The following is a 26,141-nucleotide window of genomic DNA, read 5'->3' on the forward strand; positions in this document are numbered from 1 at the left end:
AAAAAATTATTTAAAAATTGCTTACTTTAAATTTTTAGTTATTTAATCGATTTCGGTCCTCGGTTCGATTTCCGGCGAGAGTAAACCAGTAATTTATTAATATATTTTAAAAAAATCTCAATAAAAAGTAATAAAAACATCTTACACCACACCCGACATTTTGAATTGTCACCACTTGTATTAACTATCGTTAAATGCGCCATCTTGAAAACCTTTATTTATTATCCGATTTTAATGAAAAAATTCCAAAATTGATCAAAAAATTTACTTAATAGAATACTAATTGATTATATGGATTCCCGTCCTTGGTTCGAAACCGGTAAGAGCAAAAAATAAAAAAAAGACTGATCCTTCCTCAATGGAAGCCACATACAGACTGAACTACTACCACTTAAGTCAAAGTATATTTATCGTCAATTGGTATGATATCATGACCGCCATCTTGCCTTCGTCTGCTGGAGGCCGCCATCTTGTTTTCGTCTGCTAGAGTGTGCTGATGACATGTTAGCTTATGAACTTCACATTGTTGAGCCAAGATAGAGTTCTAGTACAAGCCAGAATCTGGATATGTATTTTTTTGTAACTTTTTTAATTTTAAATTTTTTATTATTTATTTTAATTTAGGTATTAAATATTTTTCTGTTATTTAATGATAACAAAGAAAAGTGTGATGGTTTTCTCAGTGCGCTCCCGATTATTCTTGTCAATACGTTTGCTCCTGATTATTCTTGTCAATATGATAATGGATTTCTCTGTGTGCTCCTAATTATTCCTGTGGTTGCTTCAAGTACTTATGTCTATTCTGAGAAACCGCTCTCTGCATGAAGGATTTTTTACCTAATGAGACATTTTATTTTATTTGGAGAACATTTAATTCGTGATTTCTGCTACTAAATTAGCACTTGCCATTTTTTTACCAGGTGGGATTAAAAAAATAAACAACCATTACTCAGTCAAATAATATACCATGAGACATCTGTGAAGCACTAACATGTAAAACGAACTTCCTTCTCCTTGGTGTCTAGCGAAGCCATCCTTCTTTTGCGATCGTTAAAGAGATCGTTAGAGGTCAATGTCAAAGTTCAATGCCAACATTCGAGGTCAAAATATGGTGAACAGAAAATTATACTAACATGTCATCAGCACACTCTAGCAGACGAAAATAAAATAGCGGCCTCCAGGAGGCGTAGGCCAGATGGCAGACATGACATCATACCAGTTGACGATAAATATACTTTGACTTAAGTGGTGGTAGTTCAGTCTGTATGTGGCTTCCATGGAGGAAGGATCAGTAATTTATTTTTATTTTTTTGCTCTTACCGGTTTCGAACCAAGGACGGGAATCCATATAATCAATTAGTATTATAATAAGTAAATTTTTTGATGAATTTTGGAATTTTTTCATTAAAATCGGATAATAAATAAAGGTTTTCAAGATGGCTCCTTTAACGATAGTTGATACAAGTGGTGACAATTCAAAATGTCGGGTGTGGTGTAAGATGTTTTACTTTTTATTGAGATTTTTTTTTTAAAATATATTAATAAATTACTGGTTTACTCTCGCCGGAAATCGAACCAAGGACCGAAATCGATTAAATAACTAAAAATTTGAAGTAAACAATGTTAAAATTATTTTTTGGAATTTTTTCGCAATTTATAGCATAAATATTACATATTTTCAAGATGGCAGCCATAGCGAAACATGTAACATTAATAGGACCCAATATGGCGGTCGTAACATAAAGTTTAACGATGATATCGTACTCAACCAAGATGGCGGACATAATAAAACATGCAAAATTTTTATAATCCAAGATGGCGACCATAATGATGTGTGCATCAGTGGTTTTTAAGTACTATTTTATTAAATTTTTATTATTCAATTCGATAATTAATTTTTTTAATGATTTTAAAAAAAATTCCCGATTATTTGCATTAATATTATGGATTTTCAAGATGACTGACATGACGTCATACTAGGTGATTATATATATATATATATACTTTGACATAATTGGTGGGGGGAGTCAGTCTGCCAGTGGCTTCCTTGGAGGAAGGATCAGTCGCCATTTTTATTTGTTTTTTCCCTCACTGGGTTCGAAACAAGGACCATAAAAGTATATTTTTAAATATTTTTTTAAAATTTTATGAATTGAAAATTTTTATATATTTTAAATTTTTTTTTATTAAAATGGGATAAATTTAAGATTTTCAAGAAGGAGAACCTAACGTAAATTGCAACGGTGAGGTCATAATCCTAGATGACATAAGCGGCTTAGAGCGGCCAGCTCTTAGGACTTTTAAGCCGCTTTTTGGAATTTGCGTTCTTTCTAAGGCAAAAGACTTTTGAGGTTTTTCTAAATCCTACTTTTTTAATATTTGAGGAAGCAAACGTGAAATATTTCCTCAAAACGGTAATTTTAGAGTAATTTTGAGTCATTTTTGAGGAATATTGAGGAATTTTTGAGTCCAAAATGGTCGCCGTGATGTCAGAGCAATCGGTCATTGACCTGGCTCAAACTCCACCGCCTGGCGCCTGTGCCAGTATGCCCATTTACATAGTACTAAACTGAATGATTCGATTAGTACCTATTCAAGGTTCGATCCCTAGATGATGAATAAGAATTAAATGTTATGTAAATAAATAATAAATTTTAAATAATATTGTGGAAAATCCTAACACAAGTTTAGTTTTCTAGCCAACCAGCCTACTATATTCCAATATGTCCGCCATCTTGAAAATTCATAATTATTAACCTAAAAATTCTGGATCAATTTCAACATCATCAAAAAATCAATAATTAATTAATTGATTGAATTAATGAATTACTATTCTTGCTTCGATTCTTGACCCACGCAAATATTTTAATTTTATGTAAAAAAATACTTATTTAATAAATCATGTTCAAAATACTAAAATCAGCATAGGTTCCGAGTCTACCAGCCTTCAGTAAGTCGTCATGTCAGCCATCTAGGAAATTAGTATGTATTGACCAAGAAAGGTGGGAATATTCCAAAATTCATCAAAAAATTCACTTATTAACATAATGATTGACGCGATAGATTTCCGTCTTTGGTTTGATTCTCGGCCAATGATAAGGATAACAAAAGCTTTATATATATATATATATATATATATATATATATATATATTAGGTTTTCCATTACCTTTAATGGAGTTTATAAATCACTCACTCTAAGGAAAACAACTTTAGACAATATACCTGTACTACGAATTTAATACATTGCCGCTATGTCTAACATGGAAGTATAATTGTCGATACTTGAATGCATTCCGACCATTTCATATAAAATGCTATATGCATAGGCCAAGTGTTTCTAGAACCACGGGACCAGGTCATTAACAATGTCAGTCGCATAGACCAAACATTTCCGAACCTCATCACCATCTTCGTCGATAGATAATATAACATATGTCAACCAGTCAAAACAAAGTCTTCGAAATATCAGACCTAAAGAATCATAAAATCAATTACAATGAATTAAATTAACGGAACATGATTTACCCTTACTAATAGACCAATAATCCCCGGAAAATTTTTAATCAAGATCAAGAGGTTTTGAATCAGCAAATATTCAGAGTTACTATAGATTTTACTACGCACATTTAACGAAACGACACAAACACACACACAGGTCACGCAATGACCACGCAATGTACGCACTGGACACAGAATGTACACGGATGACCATGCAATGTACACGCAAAATTCACGCAATGCACACACGAAACACACAAAGTACGCAGTGGACAGACAACGAACACCAAGGAACACACATTTAACGAAAAAGAGCACAATCAGAAGCACAATCAACGAAAAGGGAGCACAATCAACAAACATTAAATACACACATATGACAAGTTTATGGCAGAAAGGAAGCTCATAAGAACGAAAATTCGATGTGGTGTGATACGATCTCGTCAAAGGAATACGATCTCGCCAATATACGGTAGGCTCCAAATTCTCCAATACACCAACAGCTCCAACTGTTTCAAGAGCTCCAAAGTTCCAAGTGCTTCAACAGCTCCAACAGCTCCAATTTCTTCAAGTGCTCCAAGAGCTTCAATAGTTCCTAAGCTCTAATCGCTCCATCAGCTCCAAGTGCTCCAAGAGCTCCAAAGCTTTAATTGGTCATCAGCTCCAAGTGCTTTAAGAGCTCCAAAGCTCCATCTGCACCAACAACTCTATATGATCCAATAATTGCTTCAAATTCTCCAAATCTCCAAGTGTTCCAATGCGCTAATGCTTGAAGAGTTCCAAAGCTCTAATTGCTCGAACCGCTACAATTGAACCAAGAGCTCTAGTTGGCCATCAGCTCCAAGTGTTCCAAGTGCTCCAAAGCTCTATTTGCTCCAAGTTCTCCAATGCGACAATTTGCTCTAAAAGACCAACAGCATCAAATGCTCCAATTGCTCCAACTGTTCCAATTGGTCCACATGCTCAATTTTCTCTGTGCTCAAACTGCTCCATCTACATTCGGTTTGGAAAAGATATAATTTGCATTTTTTGATTGAACTTGGCCAGAAGTATATTCGAAAAAGGGGATCATAATTGGAACTGCTTCAAGAGCTCCTATTGACCCAAGTGCTCCAGCAGATCCAACTGCAAAAATTGCTCCAAGTGCTGCAAGAGATCCAAGAGCTTCTAAAGGTCCAATCGCTCCATCAGCTCTTACATCCATTACTCAGTCAAATAATATGCCTTGAGACATCTGAGAAGCACTTACATGTGAGACTAACTTTATTTTACTTGATGTCTAGTGAAATCTTCCTTCTTTTGCTATGTATAGTGAACATCCTGTAACAAACATAAAATAAATAAATAATATTTACCTACATATAACACCATGCCTCATCTGTTGACAAAAATCGGGACTACGTTTTACAAGTTCCTTTGTATGAGATAAATTAACTCTCGTAGCTGAATGGAGTCCAAGACAATTAGAACCAAGTAGTCTCGTAGCCACGTAGACTTGCAGACTTGTAGCCTCGTAGACTTGTATCCTAGTAGTCTTGTAGCCTACTAGTCTTGTTGTTCTGTAGTCTCGCATCTCTTAGCCTCCTAGACTAGTAGCCAAATAGCATTAGGCCTAAGAACTTTTGGAGCCTAAAAGACTTTTGCAGCCAAAAAGACTTTTCGAGCCAAAAAGATTTTTGGAGCCGAAAACTGTTGGAGCCAAAGACTGCTGAAACCTAAAGACTATTGGAGCCAATGACTGTTGAATCCAATGACTGTTGGAGCCAATGACTGTTAGAGCCAATGACTGATGGAGCCAATGACTTTAGGATTCAAAAGACTCTTGAGCCTAAGACTGTTGGAGCCAATGACCATTGGAGCCAATGTCTGTTGAAGGCATTATATCCTATCGTAAATTGACGATCGCATCCTACTGATTCGAATGTTTGCACATGTACAAACTTTTCGTTAAATGTGCATACACAAGACTGTATTATCTTATCTTACTACTGAGAATGTACCCTTTTCGTAAAATGTGCTTCCATAATTGTTGAATTTACGCTCAAAATGTGCGTCCTTTTTGTTGATTGTGCTTTCTTTTTGTGGGAAGTGCTTCCAGATGTGCTTCCTTTTCGTTTATGGTGCTTCCAATTGTGCTCCCCTTTTTCGAATATGCTTCTGGCCAAGTTCAATCAAAAAATGCAAATGAAATCTTTTCGAGCCGAATGTAGATGGAGCAGTTTGAGCATAGAGAAATTTGAGCATGTGGACCAATTGTAACAGTTGGAGCAATTTGAGCATGTGGTGCTGTTGTAGCAATTGGAGCATTTTAAGCTGTTGGTCTTTTAGAGCTAATTGTCGCATTGGAAAACTTGGAGCAAATAGAGCTTTGGAGCACTTGGAGCTGATGGCCAACTGTAGCTCTTGGTTCAATTGTAGCAGTTCGAGCGATTAGAGCTTTGGAACTCTTGGAGCATTAGTGCATTGGAACATTTGGAGATTTGGAGCACTTGAAGCAATTGGATAATATATAGTTGTTGGTGCAGATGGAGCTTTGGAGCTCTTAAAGCACTTGGAGCTGATGACCAATTTGAGCTTTGGAGCTCTTGGAGCTCTTGGAGCTGATGGAGCGATTATAGCTTAGGAACTATTGAAGCTCTTGGAGCACTTGAAGAAATTGGAGCTGTTGGAGCTGTTGGAGCACTTGGAGCTTTGGAGCTCTTGAAACAGTTGGAGCTGTTGGTGTATTGGAGCATTTGGAGCCTACCATATATTGGCGAGATCGTATTCCTTTGACGAGATCGTATCACACCACATCGAATTTTCGTTCTTATGAGCTTCCTTTCTGCCATAAACTTGTCATATGTGTGTATAGAATGTTCGTTGATTGTACTTCCTTTTCGTTGTTGTTATTCCTTCTCTTTGATTGTGCTTCCTCTTTGTCGAATTTGCTTCCGATTGTGCTTCCAATTGTGCTTCCTTGTCGTTGATTGTGCTTCCGATTGTACTTTTTTCGTAGATTGTGCTTCCAAATGTGCTTCCTTTTTGTTGATTGTGTTTAAAATTGTGCTTCCTTTTCAATGATTGTACTTTAAATAGTGTTCCTTTTCGTTGATTGTTCTTCCTATTTGTCGAATTTTTTCCAGTTGTTCTTCCTTTTCGTTGATTGTGCTTCTGATTGTGCTCTTTTTCGTTAAATGTGTGTTCCTTGGTGTTCGTTGTCTGTCCAATGCGTACTTTGTGCAACAGTAGTTTTGAACTAATATCTTATAAAATTTTTATTATTCAATATAATTGATTAATTTTTTTAATGATTTTAAAATTTTTCCCGATTTTCTAACATATAAATTACGTATTTTCAATATGGTGGACATGACATCATACTAGGTGACGATATATATACTTTGACATAAGTGGTGGGGGGAGTCAGTCTGCCAGCGGCTTCCTTGGAAGAAGGTTCGGTCGACATTAAATTTTTTTTGCCCTCAGTGGGTTCGAACCGAAGGACTCGAGCTCCATGTCGTAAAAGTATGTGTTTTAAAATATTTTTTATTAAAATTGTTTAGTTGAATTTGATATAAATTTCAAATATTTTTTCATTAAAATCGGATAATAAATTAAGATTTTCAAGATGGCGGCCGTAACGGAAATTGCAACGGTGAAGTCATAATCCTAGATGATGTCTGCGGCTTAGAGCGGCTAGCTCTTAGTACTTTTAAGCCGCTTTTAGGATTTTGTCTTCTTTCTAGATCCAAAGTATTTTGAGGTTTTCCGAAATCATAATTTTTGAATTTTTGAGGAAGAAAAAGAGAAATTTTTCTTCCAAACGAGAATTTTTTAGTCATTTTGAGTCATTTTTGAGGAATTTTGGGAATTTTTGAGTCTAAAATGTCTGCCGTGACGTCAGAGAAATCGGCCGGCTCCACGGCACCAGCACCACCGCCTGGCGCCTGTCCCTGGATGCCCATTTACATACTACTCATAATTTTCTGAATTTTATAATTTTTATGGAAAAACATTTAATCTAAAAGTAGTGTGTAATAGTTCCCATGGCGCCTGGTGTCTGGCAGTGAATTGTGATTGTCGGTCCGCCATATTGGATTATGACATGAGGGTGGCCATATTGGATGGGTGTGACCTTGACCTTTGACCTTGACCTTAACTCGAGCAGCCATTTTGAATCAGCCATTTTGGATCTGCCATTTTGGATTGAGTCATTTTGTTTTCTCAAACATTCCGGCATTTTGTTTTCCGCCATTTTGAGTTATGTCGTCATCATTGCAATTTCCCTTACGCCCGCCATATTTAACTTTTTTATTTATTATCCAATTTGAATGGAAAAAAAAATTAAAAAATTAATAAAAAAATTCAATTAATAAAGTGTTAATAAAAAAATTAAAAAATACATTTTCGATATGGAGCATGGAGTCCTCGGTTCGAACATAGCGAGGGCAAAAAAAATAAAAATGGCGATCGATCCTTTCGTCACAGTGGCTGCAGGCAGACTGACCCCCTCCACTTTTTACCATGCATATATATATCATCAGGTAGTATGACGTCATGTCCGCCATCTTGAAATCAGTAATTTTTATGTTATAAAAACAGGAAAATTTTTTAAATCATTAAAAAAATTAATCAATCGAATGAAATAATAAAAATATTTAAACACACCGTTGCACTTTTCGTTTCGGCCGCCATCTTGAAATACCATAATTTCAATGCTAGAAATTCGCGAGAACTCCCAAAATTCATCAAAAAAATCACTCATTAAGTAAATGGTTGATTCCTGTCCTTGGATCGATCCCTGGCCGATACAAAACAACTTTTATTTTAAAAATACCACAAAAGTGACAGGTTTGAAAAAATAAAAACACCGCAAGTTCATTAAAAAAACAAAAACAAATTACATAAACACTAAACTACAACAAGTACAAAAAACACAAGGTACTAAAGTCTTGTGGATTTCTCGATTCAAACAGTCTTCTTATTGTACGAAGCAAGCCCTTTACATGTACATAAATGTATATTCAGTTTATAAGGTCGACATATTGGTACACCACAATTTTCACACAAAGACGAATTATCGACTACATTAAAAGAATAGTGATATATTTCATGACGTTTTGCACTTTGAATATTTGCTAATGTTTTGTTACAAAATATACAGCTTGTTTCTGATGAATGTACAGCCAGTCTATCACAATTCCTGAGGTGTCGTTTTAATCGTCCAGAGTGCATAAACTTGCTTAAACACCTGTTGCACTGATATTCAATGCGTTCAGAGTTATTATTACAATTGTGTATTACATAATCCTGTAATTTCAAGTGTTTGATCTTCTCACAGTACGTACAGTTGGGTGATTGAACACCGTTGGATGCTCCTTCCTTCATCTATGTCACTGGAACTGTTGACAACCATTGTAATGCTTCTGAAATGTTAACTTCTGAAGCCTTTGAGGTCTGCTCTGTGGTAGATGTTGCACGCGTCGAAATCTCCTGCTGTGCTGCGAGAGTAGGTGTAGCTGTAGACGACGTTGTCATCGGGCTCTGCACTGATGATGGTAGACCTTCGATCCAGGTCGGTGTTGATAGTGGTAATGATGCCATCGAGTTCTCAAGAATAGCTAGATACTGGTCTATTACATTAGTCAAGTCTAACTATCCGATTCGTTCATCGTCGGGGCCAGAGACGGACTGAAGTTCATATCACCAGGGTCTCACTTATATATTCTCATTAGCTGGTACAACACATGAGTCAAAACAGTATACATTTTCATTATACTTGCACTTAACTTTCTCAGAGCATTTTTATAATGACGATGTAAGCTATCGAGACGTGAAATTAGTTTACCGCACTTGTCACATTAAAACTCTGTTCTTTTCAGTAAATTATTCGGACAACTGCTCCTTTCATGTCTGCGCGCGCTTGAAGTGATAGTAAAAGATGCACCACAGTATTTGCACCGATGCGATGTACGCTCGTGATTAATTGAAGTAATCAATGCTGATTTTGAAACTTCAGCTGATGGTGGAACAGCACATACCATTGTCTCCTTGGCAGCCGGTATCGGGATCTCCGAACCCATCAATGTTGCTGTCATCGAGGTCCCCGCTGCTGACGGTAAACAGTCTATACCGGTTGACATTTGAACAGTAACTAAATCTCACGAAACTTACTGAAGAGAGACAGTCCGTACTGCACCGCGGCCATAGGTGAACTGAGGGTCCAGTCGTCTGAACCTTGCTTATATACCCGTGGCCTACTGGAATACTACATGAGTGATAATATTGTCTGTATTTAAAATTATTTTTTTTATTAGGTACCTAAAAATTATAGAAATAAAAACATACAAGTTCAAGTTTTACACATTTATTTATAATAATTACACAAATGCATATTAGGTTAAGGAATTAATCATTTTCGCAAGCAAAGTCTTTAATGCTGCAGGAACTGCCTTGTCGATTCCGGGTCCAACTGGTTCTAAGGTCACGGGATCAGGAAAACAGGTTTCCAGCTGGTCATCTTCTGCGACGTCGACAACTCCGGCAAGACATGGTCGATGGCGTTTGTGACCACGTCTGTGACTTGGCTTTGTCTGAGTGCTAGTTGGGACAGATTCACTGCCTGAACTTCGACGACGAGACGCACGTCATTTTGACGTGTGCGTAGAAGCATCACAGGTCGTAACAGGTTGGAACACGCTCATGTTTGGTGTTGCACATGCAGACGAGGTGACTACCTCAACGATGCTAGCAGGAAGGATTGCGTGTGGTATCATGTGATAGACGGCACAGTTTCCAGGTTCGCAACAATCTAATAGCTGCTGAGTCGGTTCGTAGGACATAGGAAAGTGCGCAAACCGCCAATGCTGAGCGCCTCCATCACAGGTTTCTGTATATGTATGTAGATACCCGGCATCCCAGTAGCTGTACTCGACACTGCTGAAGCTAGGTCTTACGCTCAGGTACACGTTAGGAGGATGAAACGTAAACATCTTCTTACAGGTCGAACGACAACTGAAGGCACGTACGGATGTACACCTTTTATATATGCAGGCTCTTACTAACACTGTGTGTGCCATTTCTGCACTAACTGCGAGTTTGTACCGGCACAGACACGTTCAAACTTGTCACGTGGCTGCACATCGTATGTTGTACTAAGCTTTCGCAGGGAAGGACAGCCGTAGTCGGTCTGTAGGCCCACAATTCCAACAGGAGCTTCACACAACTTGTACAGCCATTTCTTCTGTTCAGGTCCGGCAACGTAAATTATTTCATTTTGAAATAATAAATCTTGATGTGTGTTTTTCACTTGGTGCTATGGAATTTTACCTTCGTCTTACTCCAGACTATGGTAGTATTTACATAGCCATTCATTCGACCGTTTACTTTTTTCGTCTAGTAGTTTCCAGGGATACGGAGGTCGGAACGTGCGAGTTCGAGACTTGTCTCCAAAGGTGACGCTAATTTCCTTGAGCACGAATCCATTTTGACACTGGAAACCTTGCAGGTTGCAGTACATCTTGTCGCTAGCAATGCTCGGTCGTAACTGAATTATTATCGCAAACGAAACAGTATTTATGTCAGAATATTCACAAGTTTGCCTCGACAATTGTACGATGCAAGCCGATCGTGAAGTATCCGACAAAAAGCATAGGTGTTTGGAGGAATATTTCCACTAGTCGTTATCTCCATCCTACAGTCGATGATGTTTAATTTATTTGATCATCCGGTTTGGAAACATCAAACACCATTAACGGAGCCTTGTTCTTGAAACTGTCGGGACTCAGTATCGGTGACTGTCTCCGCCCATAGTAAGCTGGCTGAAACTTGGCGGACATTTGATATGCGAGAAGAAATCTTCCACTTTCAAAGTCCATGTTCATATCAACATATGGAAAGCTTTCGCTGTTTAAAAATATTTTTACATTACGTATTTGAGTTATCGAATAAGGAGTGACTTACTCCTGCATTGAGCTGTCTTCTGGTCTGAAGCCCGACGATGATGTATCTTGGTTTTACCGTAGCGAAGCTGGACTTTACTATTCAATTGATACGCTGACTATGAGGCAAGACAGGATAAGTTTCCAGGCTCCAGGATCGGAATGGCACATCGAAGTTCTTTCCATTTTATATGTTCTTCAACATCTTGTCTCGTTCAACTGTGCTCACTTGGATGTGGGGCGGCATCCACTCGATATACTGTAGTGATAGCGAGACATCTTGAAGGTTTTCTGCAGCGGCGACAATTGCATTAATGTGAGTGTTGGCTAGAAGCAGTACGAGCTCTTGTTTCGAATTAATGATTATATGCTTGTAGTTCTCAGCGAATCCAAGAAGCATGGACAGAGGAACACAAACTTCGAACTTCCCTTAGGCATAAATCGGAAGCTTATATTCATCCTCGAGAGTCCAACCGGCCATCTTTGCAGCAGACAGTTCATTTGGCGTGAGCGAAAGGTAATTTTTCATAGCAGATGTTATGCCTACATCTCTCGTATGGTCTACCTCGATGCCATTGATTACATATTTAATGCGCTCGATTAGGTGAAGAATACCATTGCAGGATATTGACGTCTTTGTCGGATGCGTACCATCTGCTTTTGTCAGTGTCCCTCTTATACGTAGAAATGACTGCGAAGGTAAAGTACAGATATGTTGGTGCTGTATAGCAATGCGTACTTCTGATGGCAGTGCGTACGGTCCGAGCAGGAAAGGCTGGTATTCGTGCAATTAAATTTTTGTAACTCTGTCATCAAAAATGACCGGATCTTCCACGTTGAGGATTTCGTCTTCCATATTTATTCGGCACTTGTCCAATACTAAGAAGATACTTTATGCTCTCAGGTTTTAATGCACCGATGTCTGGTAGAGAACTGTTCTTATACACGTCAATGCGATTTTTTTAAAACTGCTCGGTTTTACGAACTTTATGCTCATCAATTCAAGTGCAACCGTAATGTAATTTCATCGTCTTGAAAATTCACCAATCGTCCTTCCTGGTCAACGATTCTGACGACGACTTCGTGTGCGCACTTTACGACGACTGGAACGTAAATGATACTTTGCGGTACCTCGACCAGTTTATATCCTGGCGGGACCATCGGCGAAAACTCGTGCAGCATGTTGCTTAGTCTTTCGTTGAGATACGTTCCACTTGCCAAATTACAGTTTATTCTTATAACATTCACAGGCAAAATGTTACTGCGCGTGTAGATTCGTACGTTCTTCCTGTATCATACACCTTTGATTAGAATCTGAACATCGTACATATGGTCCCAGGTTTCGTAAAGTCGAAATTTTCACTGCATGTTAGAATGCTTTTTTGAGTGTTTGGATTTCCACGCAGTTGAAAGTCTACATCCTGTGGTAACATATCCCTGACGTAAATTGCAATGTCATCAATTTCGTAAGAGCCTACAGGTAACTGTATTTCATGAGCGGTCCCATCGCCTTTCAGGAAGAAGATCTTGCAATTTTTATCGTCAATATTCGGTATGGCATTATACATTTGAAAATCTACGAGTCCGATACACCATTTTCCGTCTAAATACAGAGGCGGCAAATGAACCGCCCTCAGCTCAGATGCGTGACCTGTCAAGGTAAGTGTTATCGACATAACTAATAAATTTTCATATGTGTACAGTTATTTTATAGACATAAAACAAGTTTTTTTTGGCAGTTAATTTTTTTTTAGTTATAAAGCGAAGACACAAGTGTCCGCAGTTTGTTTGATTAGGTAACTGTTCCGTTTCGTAATTGTAGAACAATGTTGTGGTCCGGCCCAGGTACCGCCTAAGTTCTGTTGGAGGCCGTAAATTTCCAATACTATAGTAGTACTCGGCCATTTTTCCAGACTTTATGTACGCCACCCAGTGCATGCCACGACCCAACGATGTATCTAAATTAATTAGGGCACACTCACGTGTCTTTGGCTTGCTGGGTAAAGTGTCTCGCATAAACACGCCTCGGAATTTGGTATTTTCAGTTTGTGTGCGTACTTGATTAAATCTATATTGGTGAGCGGACGTTTCGGCAGAGAACTTAAGATTTTTTCATTCGTTTCTTTCTCATGCCTCGACCTGATTTGTGAGGTAGCAAGTAGAGTCCTGCGCCATTTTTTTACCCATGGCAATGGCTTCCATGCTTGCGTTGTGTCGTTGTGCTTCTTTTAACTGATTGCGCTCATTCTTCGAAGTGTTGACTGCCCGCACTATACCGCTCGTTGAACCGATGAGGCCGCCGAGACCACCCAATGCAGGCAAAAGCAAAGGAAGAAATCCTCCTATAATCTTCTTGTCGAAAGTCTGTAATTTTTGCTTGGCTTTTTGCACGCCTACACCCGTTTTAATGTTTGGTCTTGCGTAAGTTAGTCTTTGACTTGATGGAGCTGCCTCGACGAGCACCCAGTCCTAATTTGGCCTTTGCCTCCATGATTTTGGAAACGCCCAGGCCGCGATTTTTTCTCCTAGTCCCGCGTTCGACGATTTACTTATATCTTCGGCTTCCTGTGCCACTATATCGTCGCCCCGGTGCCTGGATTCCAGATACTTGCTGAGTGAGAATGCAATCTTGTGCTGCTTGCACTTTTCGTCGAGAGAATTAATGCCAACGTCACCGCGAGCCTACCTTTTCGCTAGTTTAGTGTCGGGGCCGCAGAATCTGTAGCCGGGAATGTGTAGCTCGAATGGCAGATTGTTTATGAGCGAGTTTACGAGTCCTGCACCGATGTGTTTTTTGTTCTTACCTCTTCGAGTCATTGCGCACAACTGACCAGAAAGTATAAATACGCTTATTTTATACATTTTTTGTCAGTACAATGCAAGTCGTCAAGCAAGAAGTGTGTTTGCCCGTGCGCATTACACAAGACGTGAAACTGGCGGTCGTGAATCGCGACATGGCTTACTGTTGCCTTCTGCCGTACGATGCATAATGGCGGGTCCATCCAACCACGGAAAAACGTGCGTTCTACTGATTTTGTTAGAGGAACCAAACGGTCTTAGGTTCGAAAACGTGTACATCTATTCCAAATCGATGCAACAGCCAAAATACCAGCGACTAGCTATGGTTCTATAATCGGTGGATGGTCTGGAGAAATTTCCATTTAATGTAAATGCGGATGTGGTAGGTACCTCCTAGCGAACAAAAGCCATTTCCGTGTTTGTTTTTGACGATGTAATGTGCGAAAAGCAAGGCATAATACAAGAGAACTTTTCCATGGGCAGACACGCCAAGGTAGACTGCATTTACCTGTGTCAGACATACAGTCGTATTCCAAAACATCTCCTACGAGACAACGCAAATGTCATAGTACTTTTTCGCATGGAAGAACTTAATTTACGATACGCTTATGACGACCAGGTAAACACCGACATGACATTCCAGGAATTTAAAGAGATGTGCTCCTTGTGTTGGATAGACGAACACGGATTCCTAGTTAAAGTCAAAGACTGGCCTCTATATAAGGGAAGGTACAGACGAGGTTTCGATAAGTTTATCGTCAAACATGAGTCATTGCACTTCTAAATGGTGTCGTAGCATTCGAGACTTACGTACTGCTCTGAAGTATCATGGCGACGTTATCCGCAAACACATTATACTACTGGCTCAAAAAGTAGAAAGTGTAAAAAATGAATTACTACAGTATCTCGTTGCCATCGACCAGCGCGTGGAAGCTTCGGATTCTCACATTCGCGACATGATCGAAGTATCGAATGCACAAAGACGTGACGAATTGAGGACTTTTCAAAGTAGTCTGAAAGCATCACTATCTCACTTGTCAACAAATTCAGATTTAGCCAAACACAAGAAAGAAGTTTCTCCGAACGAATAAAAAAGTATAAAAGGAGGTCTTGCAATATGTTTTCAGCCAGTACAATGTCAGACCTGGCCAGTGACCTTCATCGAGCTATACAGTCTTTTCATGAAAAATAATATCTACTTGTTAGACGAACCAGACTTGCACGTGAGATGGAAAATGAAGAGATATTTATACCAATCACTAATCGCCTCGACGAACTTAAAAATAAGGAAGAACCAACCATCAATGTGAAGACAGAAGTTGAAGATGAAATGCGAACTGTAATAAAGAGAAAGTATTAGCCAGATCGAGAAGAAGAGTCCATGCACAAGAAAAAAATACCGAAAAAGGGACACCAAATTAATGCAATGGTCCGACCATACCTAATATCGTTTACGAGTCGGAATAATGACACGACCCATTGAGTGTATAGAAAACATGATAAGTGGTTCTTCGGTTCTAAGGAAATATACTTTCTACAAGGAAATATCGTGGCGTAGAAGAGTTGAAAACGCGCGGGACTCCGGGTCTGTAAGAATTGCTGTTTCGCAGGGAGCCTAAAGGATATTCTCACAAAGACTTACAAGAGTACAAAAAACTGCTAGAGCTAACCAATGCACATTTTCGCGATAACGATCCAGATAGTGGTGTATACAAAGACGAAGATCATGAAAAAATCGACATTCTCGCTAATCTCTTCAGTGAACTAACAATACATGGAGAAAGTTAAAAATAATCTAGAAAGTGGTCAGATATTTGACTATGTATATTGGGACGACCCCAATGAATTAGTTGATCGCCTTAGAATTCTACATGCTTCGCTTAGTGTAGGAAACTATTCGCACATCAACGAAATAGTCTTCATACTTGTAGAACTGAGGGAAGCCGGCTACATACAATGAGTCGAACCGGAATTACTCACGAACTTCATGCTTCTGCTAGACGAAAATACCTTCGTCGCAAGGTTATAGTTCGTGGAATTGATGATTTATTCCAGGCGGACCTTGTTGAATAAAGGTTTCAAGTACATGTTGACAGTCATCGATGTTTATATCAATTTCACTTGGGCTAGACCTGTAAAATCAAAGACTGCAACTGAAGTAGCCAAGGCCATGGACAGTATTTTGCGTGATGGTCGTGTACCGTCACACCTGCAAACGGACCGCGGGAAAGAATTCTACAATGCAACCTTCAAGGCTTTGATGAAGAAGTATGGCATCAAACACTACTCTACATTTAGTAATGTCAAAGCCTCCGTTGTCGAAAGGTTTAACAGAACTTTGCGTTCCAAGATGTGGCGGCAGTTCACGGCTAACGGAAATTACAAATGGCTTGACATCTTGCCGAAACTAATAAGCGAGTATAATTCCACAGTGCATTCTACCACGAAAATGAAGCCAAAGGACGTAAAGGACAATCGTTTGCTTCGAACAGTGTTTTCCAACACGAAGAAGAAAGTTCCACGAAAGCTTAAAGCTAATGTCGGTGACATTGTGCGAATCTCCAAGCAGAAAGGTATTTTCGAGAAAGGTTTCACTGCGAATTGTTGGAGTCCTGAACTTTTCCATGTGACACATGTTCGTGAATCAGAGCCTAGGACCTACTACCTCGAGGATTTGGACCACAAACCTATCCATGGCGGCCTCTATGCCGAAGAGATTCTGCCTACATCGCATCCATCCAAGATGGCCACCGTGACGTCACAATCCAAGATGGCGGACCGACAATCACAATCCACCGCCAGACGCCAGGCGCCGGAGGAACTATTACACACTACTTCTAAAAATTTATACCTTAACCAATTAAATCGTTAATTATTTTAATGTCTAATATTGAAGTAAGTTTCTAATCATTGTGTTGTAAAAGTTTATTAACTGAGAAAAATGGACGTCATAAAATATGTTAGTAACTAAATTATTTCAATTAGTAAATTTTCCACATAGGTAACTTACCTCTGTAGAGTCATCTAATGTGTAAAGTTTTCGTAAGTCTTTGCATATAATTCTTCCATTAAATTCCTTAGAGTTGTTGTTTGACACACACACACACACATAACATAATGATTACTTTTGCTTTAGATTTTGAATTGTTTTAATTAATAGTAAGTATTCTATGGGGCTTTGATATTTAAGAGATCAGGACCTTTACATGGGATATATATTTTTTGTTTAAGTTCCTACTTTTCATATTTAAGTTTTGTTCAGCATTGTTTCTGAATTAGACTGAGTACTTTGCTGTCTTTTTTTTTTGTTTTCCTCGTTTGGTTTAGTGTTGTTTTAGAATCCAAGAATGATAATTTTGTCTTTTAGAAACTTTTGTGGTATAGAGTTATATATTTTAATACTGGTGAAATATTTTATAAAAATAAAGACGAATTAAAGCTGCGTAACCTTGTATTTTTTTCGTGATATATTCGGAAGCATTGTTACTACTGAACTGCCACTGACTCATAAAAAGTCTGCAATAGATGAGAACAGTGAAAACAATTCCTGAGGCATAAAAATAATCCCCTGATAAAATTTTAAAAAATTCAATTTTTTCTACAAAAATAACTTTTTTACTTCACGGAATTCATTGTTTTCCCTCAAAGGTATACGATCTTCACTTTTTTTTATACCATTTTCATATTTCTCCTGGTGGTAGTTTCCGGAACACAGTTTTTTATGCACCATGTATGAATGTTTAATGACAAGTACTAAAGTATTCCCTGTGACAGAGCATGTGTGTCGAGCGGCCGTATGTGCCGAGGAGACTCGCACACTACTCTTCTCCGCTTCCGCTCCCGCTCAGACAACACTGCGACCCAGTGTGCCGCGAGCTGTGTCGTGGTCCGTGAGCCAGAGGAGTTCCAGGCCGCGCAGCGCCGCCCACCGCCTCTCGTTGTGGAATGGAGTGTGTGTGTGGATGTCTGTGAAAATTATGATACTGGGTTACTTCTAAGGTGTTGCTAAAATTTGTTTCTTTGGCGGGATCGCGGTAAGGACTTGAAACCACGTACTGCATATAAGAATTTCTTGACGAAGGAATTGATCAAGACATAAATATGAATACCACCCCTATACTACTCATTGGCACACGTCCTTGTTCAAATTGAGAATTTTTACACTTATGAAAGCGTCTCTATCTGTGCACGATATTTGGGGAGCAAATCTAGGAGAACAGAGGCAGTGTTGCAGATACCTCTGTATGAATTCAACGCAATGGTGTTTGTGGTCTCTATGCAAATGCTATATTCGTACTTACAAGTATTCAATTCCTTGGCCCCTTACGTAGAGCAATACCAATAATGTTGATATCTCATTTCAAACTTAAGGCTTGTTTGCATTTAGCGAAAATGGTTTATCTGAGACTGTCCCAATAAGACAACATTCTTTTGTTAATTTGGGTGCACCCGTAATATTTATTCTATAAAAAATCGCTAACAGTCTAGTGTTTTAAGTAACGGCGAAAAAAGGGTGGCATTTTTAATTATATAAATTAAGGCCGGTTATATAGCCAATTATATTTTTACATGTATTAGATCTTAGCTAGTAGAAAAATTATTCGCCAATTTGTTGCTTAGAGGAAAGGTACTCTGACATTTTATTTGTAAGGGCCTGTAACATTCTTCATAATCGCTTTGAAGAAAGATTGGTGAATACATTTAGGTCTTATTCTCCAGTCAGGAATCATCTGCTGGGCTTTATTGGCGTAATTACGCAAAAGTGCTACACGTCTCGTCCACATCGAGTTCATGAGAGGTGTGTAGAGAGAGTAGTATGTATATGGGGCTGCGGGCACAGGGTCCAGGGTGTGGAGCCGAGAGCCGAACCACCATCTCGGATTGTGACGTCACGGCGGCCATTTTGGACTCAAAAATTCCTCAAAATTCCTCAAAAATGACTCAAAATGAATCAAAAATTTGTATTTTGAGGAAAAATGTCTCGTTTTCTTCCACAAAAATTTGAAAATTAGGATTTCGAAAAACCTCAAAATACTTTTGCCTTAGAAAAAACTCAAAATCCTAAAAGAGGCTTAAGCATCCTTGTATACAGCCTCCGATAAGCTTATTTTAGGATTATGACGTCACTGTTGCAATTTCCGTTACGCCCGCCATCTTGAAAATCTTTATTTATTATCGGACTTTAATGAATATTTTTTTAAATTTATAAAAAAATTTATTCACGGAACATGCAACATTTATAAATCCAAGATGGCGACCGTAATGAGGAGTGCAACAGTGGTTTTTAAGTAATATTTTATTAAATTTATATTATTCAATTCGATTAATTAATTTTTTAACGATTTTTAACATTTTTCCCGATTTTATAACATAAAAATTACGGATTTTCAAGATGGCTGACATGATGTCATAATAGGTGACGATATATATACTTTGACATAAGTGGTGGGGGAGTCAGTCTGCCAGCGGCTTCCTAGGAGAAAGGATCAGTCGCCAATTTTTTTGCACTCGTAGGGTTCGAACCGAGGACTCGTTAAAGTAAGTTTTATAAATATTTTTTGTTAAAAATTAATTAATTTTTTTTTAATTTTTAATTTTTTTAAAATTAAAATTGGATAATAAATAAAGATTTTGAAGATGGTGGGCGTAACGAAAATTGCAACGGTGACGTCATAATCCTAAAAGAAGCTTATCGGATGCTGTAGACAAGGATGCGTAAGCCTCTTTTAGGATTTTGAGTTCTTTCTAAGGCAAAAGTATTTTGAGGTTTTTCGAAATCCTAATTTTCGAATTTTTGTGGAAGAAAGCGAGAAATTTTTCCTCAAAACAGGAATTTTTGAGTCATTTTGACTCATTTTTGAGGAATTTTGAGGAATTTTTGAGTCCAAAATGGCCACCGTGACGTCACAATCCGAGATGGTGGTTCGGCTCTCGGCTCCACACCCTGGACCCTGCGCCCGCAGCCCCATTTACATACTACTAGAGAGCAGCACTGGTTTTCAGCAACATCTGCCACGTTTCCCTCCTACAGCTTATCCGGGTTGACCGCCTTGCTGGGAGGCGGATGATCTCACAGCTCGGCCGTTATGGCCGTTATACCTGATGTTTGTTGAGAGGTTTTATTTTTTAATAAGTAAAAGTTTTCTTTTAGAGATTGTTTTAAGTAATAAATAAATTATATGTTCCCTTTCGAAATTTTGGCACTTCACTCTTCAAGAACGAATGTCTACTAAAATGGTTCTGAGAAAATATATTTATATTTTTTTATGTGGAAAACGGAACGTGAAGCAAACAAACAGTCACAGAAAAACGCGGCCTTAAAACATATTTTTCTGAAGAAATAAGCGCTAAAAAATGTGAAGATGATAGACGTAGATCGATAAGTCGGGGCGTGGCCAGGTCCCGAAGACTCCAGCGCCCTTCACGAAGACATTGCCGCGTGAAATCCAATAAAGCAAACACTTCACTTGTCGGGAAATAACAACAGGCTGCTCGCGAGGGGAGGAAAGAAAAGAATAGAAACACGAACAATGCGGACGCCGGCCGTGACGCAGTCGGCTCAGTCGGGACGCGACCTGGCGTGCGCGTGGAGTCGCATCAGCGGTAGAATGAGTCGCAAAGGTAAGGACGTGTCTCAGACCAGCATTTTCACGTTTCCCCGTCGCGAAGTGGTTGGTGCACAGTGTCACTACGTGGGGTAAAATACTTAGTCCAAGGTCTGAGAGACGTGTTCAGGACAGCATGTTCCGAGCGGATTAAGGCTGCGATATTTGTAATACTTCATGGCCAAACAATCAAGTGTGAGCTCTAACGTTTTGGAATCATAACTCTTTTTTTTTGTAAATATAGGCTGCGACAATTATTTTTATTGGTATCCTCTACTAGTTTTCCATCTGCGGCTTCATTCTCGAACAAGGCTAATAATGTAAACCTTGAAACTGAAGTAAGTAGGAAAAAAAATTCCTAAACATCCTTTAGTAAAGTAATCGAGGAAATTAAATTTAATGCAATAAAAAACTGACCTTCCTTAGTTTTGAGAACATAGTTTAAAACAAATAATATAAATATGTGTTAATTGGTTTGAAAAAAGAATCACTTTGAAAAAACAATGATACCAAATTAAACGGCAATAATGCTAATGTACAAATTATCTCACAAGGCTTTGTAATAAAAATTGCACAACAAATAATTTTTGTATTGGGTTCTTCATCGCATAACTGCGTTTAAACTGGTGCAGGGTAAAAACATTCATACCTCAGAATAAGCTGAAAATTGACTTATCTGTTTCATGAATGCATGCTTATTAATAACATTTAGTCAGCCAGATCATACAAAAGCTCGCGGGTCAGATATAACAATTAAGTGGCGAGACAGACAGCTTCAGCAAGCGGTTGGCGAAGGTTGCATCTCTGAGGCTTGGCATCTAGCGGGCATCGCTGGAAGGTCTTACAAATCCATCTCAGCCTCTCTATACACAGTTTTCCTTGGAAGCGAACTGAGGGAAGCAAGCTAAGAAGAGAAACCTTCTCCCCCTCCCTCCCTTAATCAATTCCTCGCAGCCTGCAGCCGTGATGCGATAACCGGTCCATGCCAGACTTCCTTTCGTTCGTCCCGCGCAGGAAATGAAGACCTAAAAATGCACAACTTGTGAAAAATTGTACACAACTGAATTTTTTCACTGTGGTAAAGTTGCCTAGGCATCATAATATGCAGAAAGTTTACCGCTGTATACATTGTGCGTATCACCGAAAACGTACAGTTAAGTCCTTGATGACAGAGATTCTTTCAGCAGTCCAATAAAATGCTTCTCATTGTAACGTTTTGGCCCTGACCCTAGCCAACACGTACAACTCCCGCGCCTCGCGACACCATAAAAAGGCTCTAATGACTCGTACCGCGAGCGCAGGAAAACCCAAAAAAAAAAATTTGAATCCAAACAGATAGCAGACACAACAACACTACTAGTAAGATTATGAACAGTGAGAGGGGACAGCAAGTTATAAAAAAAAATGAGAAATTTATATGGCACCATTTAATAGTTAGATAAGTATATCATAAAAGGATTTCTCACAAATCGGCGCGAACCACTTCCAATACATACTGTATTATATTAAAAAAATTCTATTAAACTATACACAAAATACTTCATCAATTACTACCAACGGTATACGCTGATCTTATACTTCGGAGCTCCGAAGAATTAATATAATTACCCCAAAAAAAATATTAACTATATATATATATATATATATATATATATATATAACATATTAAAACAACCTCTGACGCGCCAGGCATAGTACAACTATAAATATTAAAGGATAAACTTTTGCATCTGATAAGCGTAATGTAACAACATATTAACACATATTAACATCCCAATAAATATCTTAAAAATGTATCTAGTTCCAAAATTTTGGCTTAAAACAAAAAGGCCTTTCACAGTTTAAGTCATTGTCTAACGCTGACGGTCTTTTCACTTCAACGTCTGTCGAGTATAGTTTTTTTTTTTTTTTGGCACGCGGAATGTAACCAACTGCTGAACAATCAGATTGCGTAGTAAGTTAATTAAATTTGGAAAATCCACGCTTTATCATTTCTTGCTGCGACTAAAAAGGGTCAATGGGGCGGTGGCATGGCTGGCACGTACTTGCGTTCCACGTCGAGAAGTCCGGTCACCTGGTACACTCAGTTACTCACGAGCGTAAAATGATGGCGAACCATCACCATTAGACGTTGCCGTAGTTGCGATTTTCTGCTGCGACGAGTTCCCGTCATGCTGGTTCGGAGGTGTCGTCGACGCACGTATTTCCTCCTTAAAACATGCTCGCGATATTCACCAACCTCTTCATCGCTCACTCACGTCCTACGTATACGGCTTCCCCAACCGTTTAAAGGGCAAGCCGTTCATAATCGCTTCGTAGTGGAAGCATCACCACGCCCAACCCGCTTTATTTCGACATGTCCGCCACCGGCTAGGCCCACAGGCCGACTCCCGATCACTCGTCCCCTGACGTCAGACCCACTCCATATGTCCGCTGACGTCAGACACACAGCTCTTCCGCCACGTGCGTTCGCCACGGAGCGATACAATCGATGATACTCTCGAACCTTCCAGACCAATATAATAACTAAAGTCCATTAAAATTAACAAATTAAGAAGACTAAATAAAAATTACAGTTTCATATATTTTTTACGTTAAACCAAATATAACAAACGTAAATCAAAATAACTTCTATTACCAGGGAGGCCAAAAAATAAATATAAAAAAACTACCATTTATCCAGGCCATAGCTGTAGCAGACATGCTACAAATCACCCCGCTCAAAAAAAACCATTGAAGCAATTAAAGAAAAGGTTTTATCCAAACCATTATCGTTTTAGCGGTAATCATCCTAGGACCGAATAGCCTAACAATAAAAGGTAACAATTAAAGTACAATTAATAGGGCAAGTAAGAACAAGAATAAAGATAAAAAGTAGAGAAAACTACACAAAGTCACCTAACAAAGGAACAAAGTATTGACAAGATAGCACCAACAATTAACAAAGGTACAAAGACTAACCGCTATAACCGACAGTACTTTAAAAATAAATCAAATACCATAACAAAAAAAATCATTCCACTCTTAACCTACCCAACTCATTATCCACCTGGAATAATATATTTTTTTAACTGCGAAACATGCGCCTTCTTTACTTTATACACATTCTTAACATCTCGTAGCAAAACCGTGACTGGACCTAGAAATCTAGTTATTTCAAAGGGCCCCGCAAAAGCGTGCTGAAGTTTCCCAGGAATAAAATCCTTTTTATTACTAAGTATATATTGTCTGCACAAAACCTTTTCACCTATCTGATAAGGATTAGGAATACGATCTTTGTTATACTCCGAGCAGATCTTATTCCTAGCTTTGTCCAAATTGATAGCAACTTCATTCCACATATTTTCCAGTCGTCTAGGACTAAACGATATTCCCCTGCCCTTTTTTTCTTTACCAAAAAGGCCGGTGACGCATACACAGATTTTGACGCACAAATAATTCCTTTCTCCATTAAATCCTGTATTATCTGTCTAAAGGCTTGCATCTTCGGAGGGGGGCACTGGTATGGTACACACTTCACTGCTTTGTTATCCGTTAGCTTAATACAGTAAGGATCTATTTCACACTTTCCTACTTTATCAGTGATCACATCTCCAAACTCCTCGATAATTTCTTGAATTCGACCTACCACTTCTTGATCTAACCTACCCTCAGCCCCCTGCATTCCACCACAGACTACCTCTGTCTTACTCCTATTCTTGGTTAACCTCACACTCACCTTTGGCTCAAAGGAGAAACTCAACTTCTTCTTATTACAATCGATAACCGCCCGAGTGTCCACCAAAAAATCCATTCCTAAAATTACCTCCTTAATAAGATCAGGTATTACCCAAAACTCGCGATCCCATGAAAAAGGTCCAATTTTAATGTGTAAGTAAGCCTTTAATTTAGAGATTTTATTTTTTCCGTCTGCGAGTTGAAATTCCATACCACTCGCGACCGCTAATTTTTTTTTTAATTTCCCATCCCTTTTTAATAGCTTATTCACAAATTCCTCACTTACAAAACTTCGGGTAGCCCCAGTATCAATAAGAGCCACCACCTTCTCCTCATACATTTTAAGGTCTACCTGTAAATTATTTTCGTTCCGCATCACGGCTAAAAAATGTTTATTCCCAAAACGCAATTTATTTAGCCGCCCCTTTTTCCTACAAACACGAACCACATGCGATTTCTTCCCACAATAAAAACACCCTTGTTTAGAAATTGATTGACAGCCCCGCTGAAAATGTCCCCCTTCGTGACGATAAAAACAATCATTACCCCTTTTCTTAACCCTCAAGACCTTGTCTTTGCCCTTTTGAGTACACTCCACTCTATAATGCCCTTTCTCCCCACACGTATAACATTTCCCTTTCCTTTTCCCGCGGGTGAATATTTCCTCAACTACGCTCTCTTCGACAACTTTGTTTACCCCGTGTATATTTTTTTGGTACTCCTGCCGCGCATACATCACGTTTTCTATTTCTACCGACCACCTTCGCAGCCCATTCAGATCCCTCGGTCTTTCCACAAATGAACACTCTCTCCTCACATCGGGATTCATATTTTCTACAATTATATCCAACATGGCCTGCTGCGGTAAACACAAACCAAATACTTTCAATTGTAACAAAATATCATATACATAATCACCCATTCTCTCCCCCTCTCTTTGAACCCTAAACACTCTGTCCAGCACGAGTTGTAACTTACGGCGCCGCGGACACAGGGCATCCCATAAACCCTCATTTACTTCACACCAACTAAGGTTATTAACCAATCCATCAATAACTACGGCGCGAGCTACTCCCGAACATTTAACTACAACACTCTTCAAAATATTATTATCGCCGGCCCATTCTTTAATTTCCCGCAATTTTTCCACCTCGCTGCAAAACTGGATTAAGTCCTCCGGATTTTTATATTTTAAGTAGGGAATATTTTTTATCGCCTCGAAAAACAATTTCTGATTCAAGTAATGATCACTTTTATTAACCTCTCCCTCTGAAACATTTCCGTCAGCTCCATGCAAAACGTATTCCATAAACGTCACCTGGAGGAATTCTATGTCCTCCTGCCCTTCCACTGTTATCCCCACCTTTTCCAGGTTGTTTATCAAGTCCGGGCGCTCCAAATTAAAAATCCAACTCACATTCACTGCCATACTAGCCCTTATTGTTCCAAACACAATAACCCCTACAAGAAATAACATTACACCTGCTGCCCTCCAGTCACTGCTCAAAGCAGAGTGGCGCACTTTGTAACGTTTTGGCCCTGACCCTAGCCAACACGTACAACTCCCGCGCCTCGCGACACCATAAAAAGGCTCTAAT

Source organism: Bacillus rossius, chromosome 1 (genome assembly GCF_032445375.1).
Source record: "Bacillus rossius redtenbacheri isolate Brsri chromosome 1, Brsri_v3, whole genome shotgun sequence".
NCBI classification, from domain to species: domain Eukaryota; kingdom Metazoa; phylum Arthropoda; class Insecta; order Phasmatodea; family Bacillidae; genus Bacillus; species Bacillus rossius.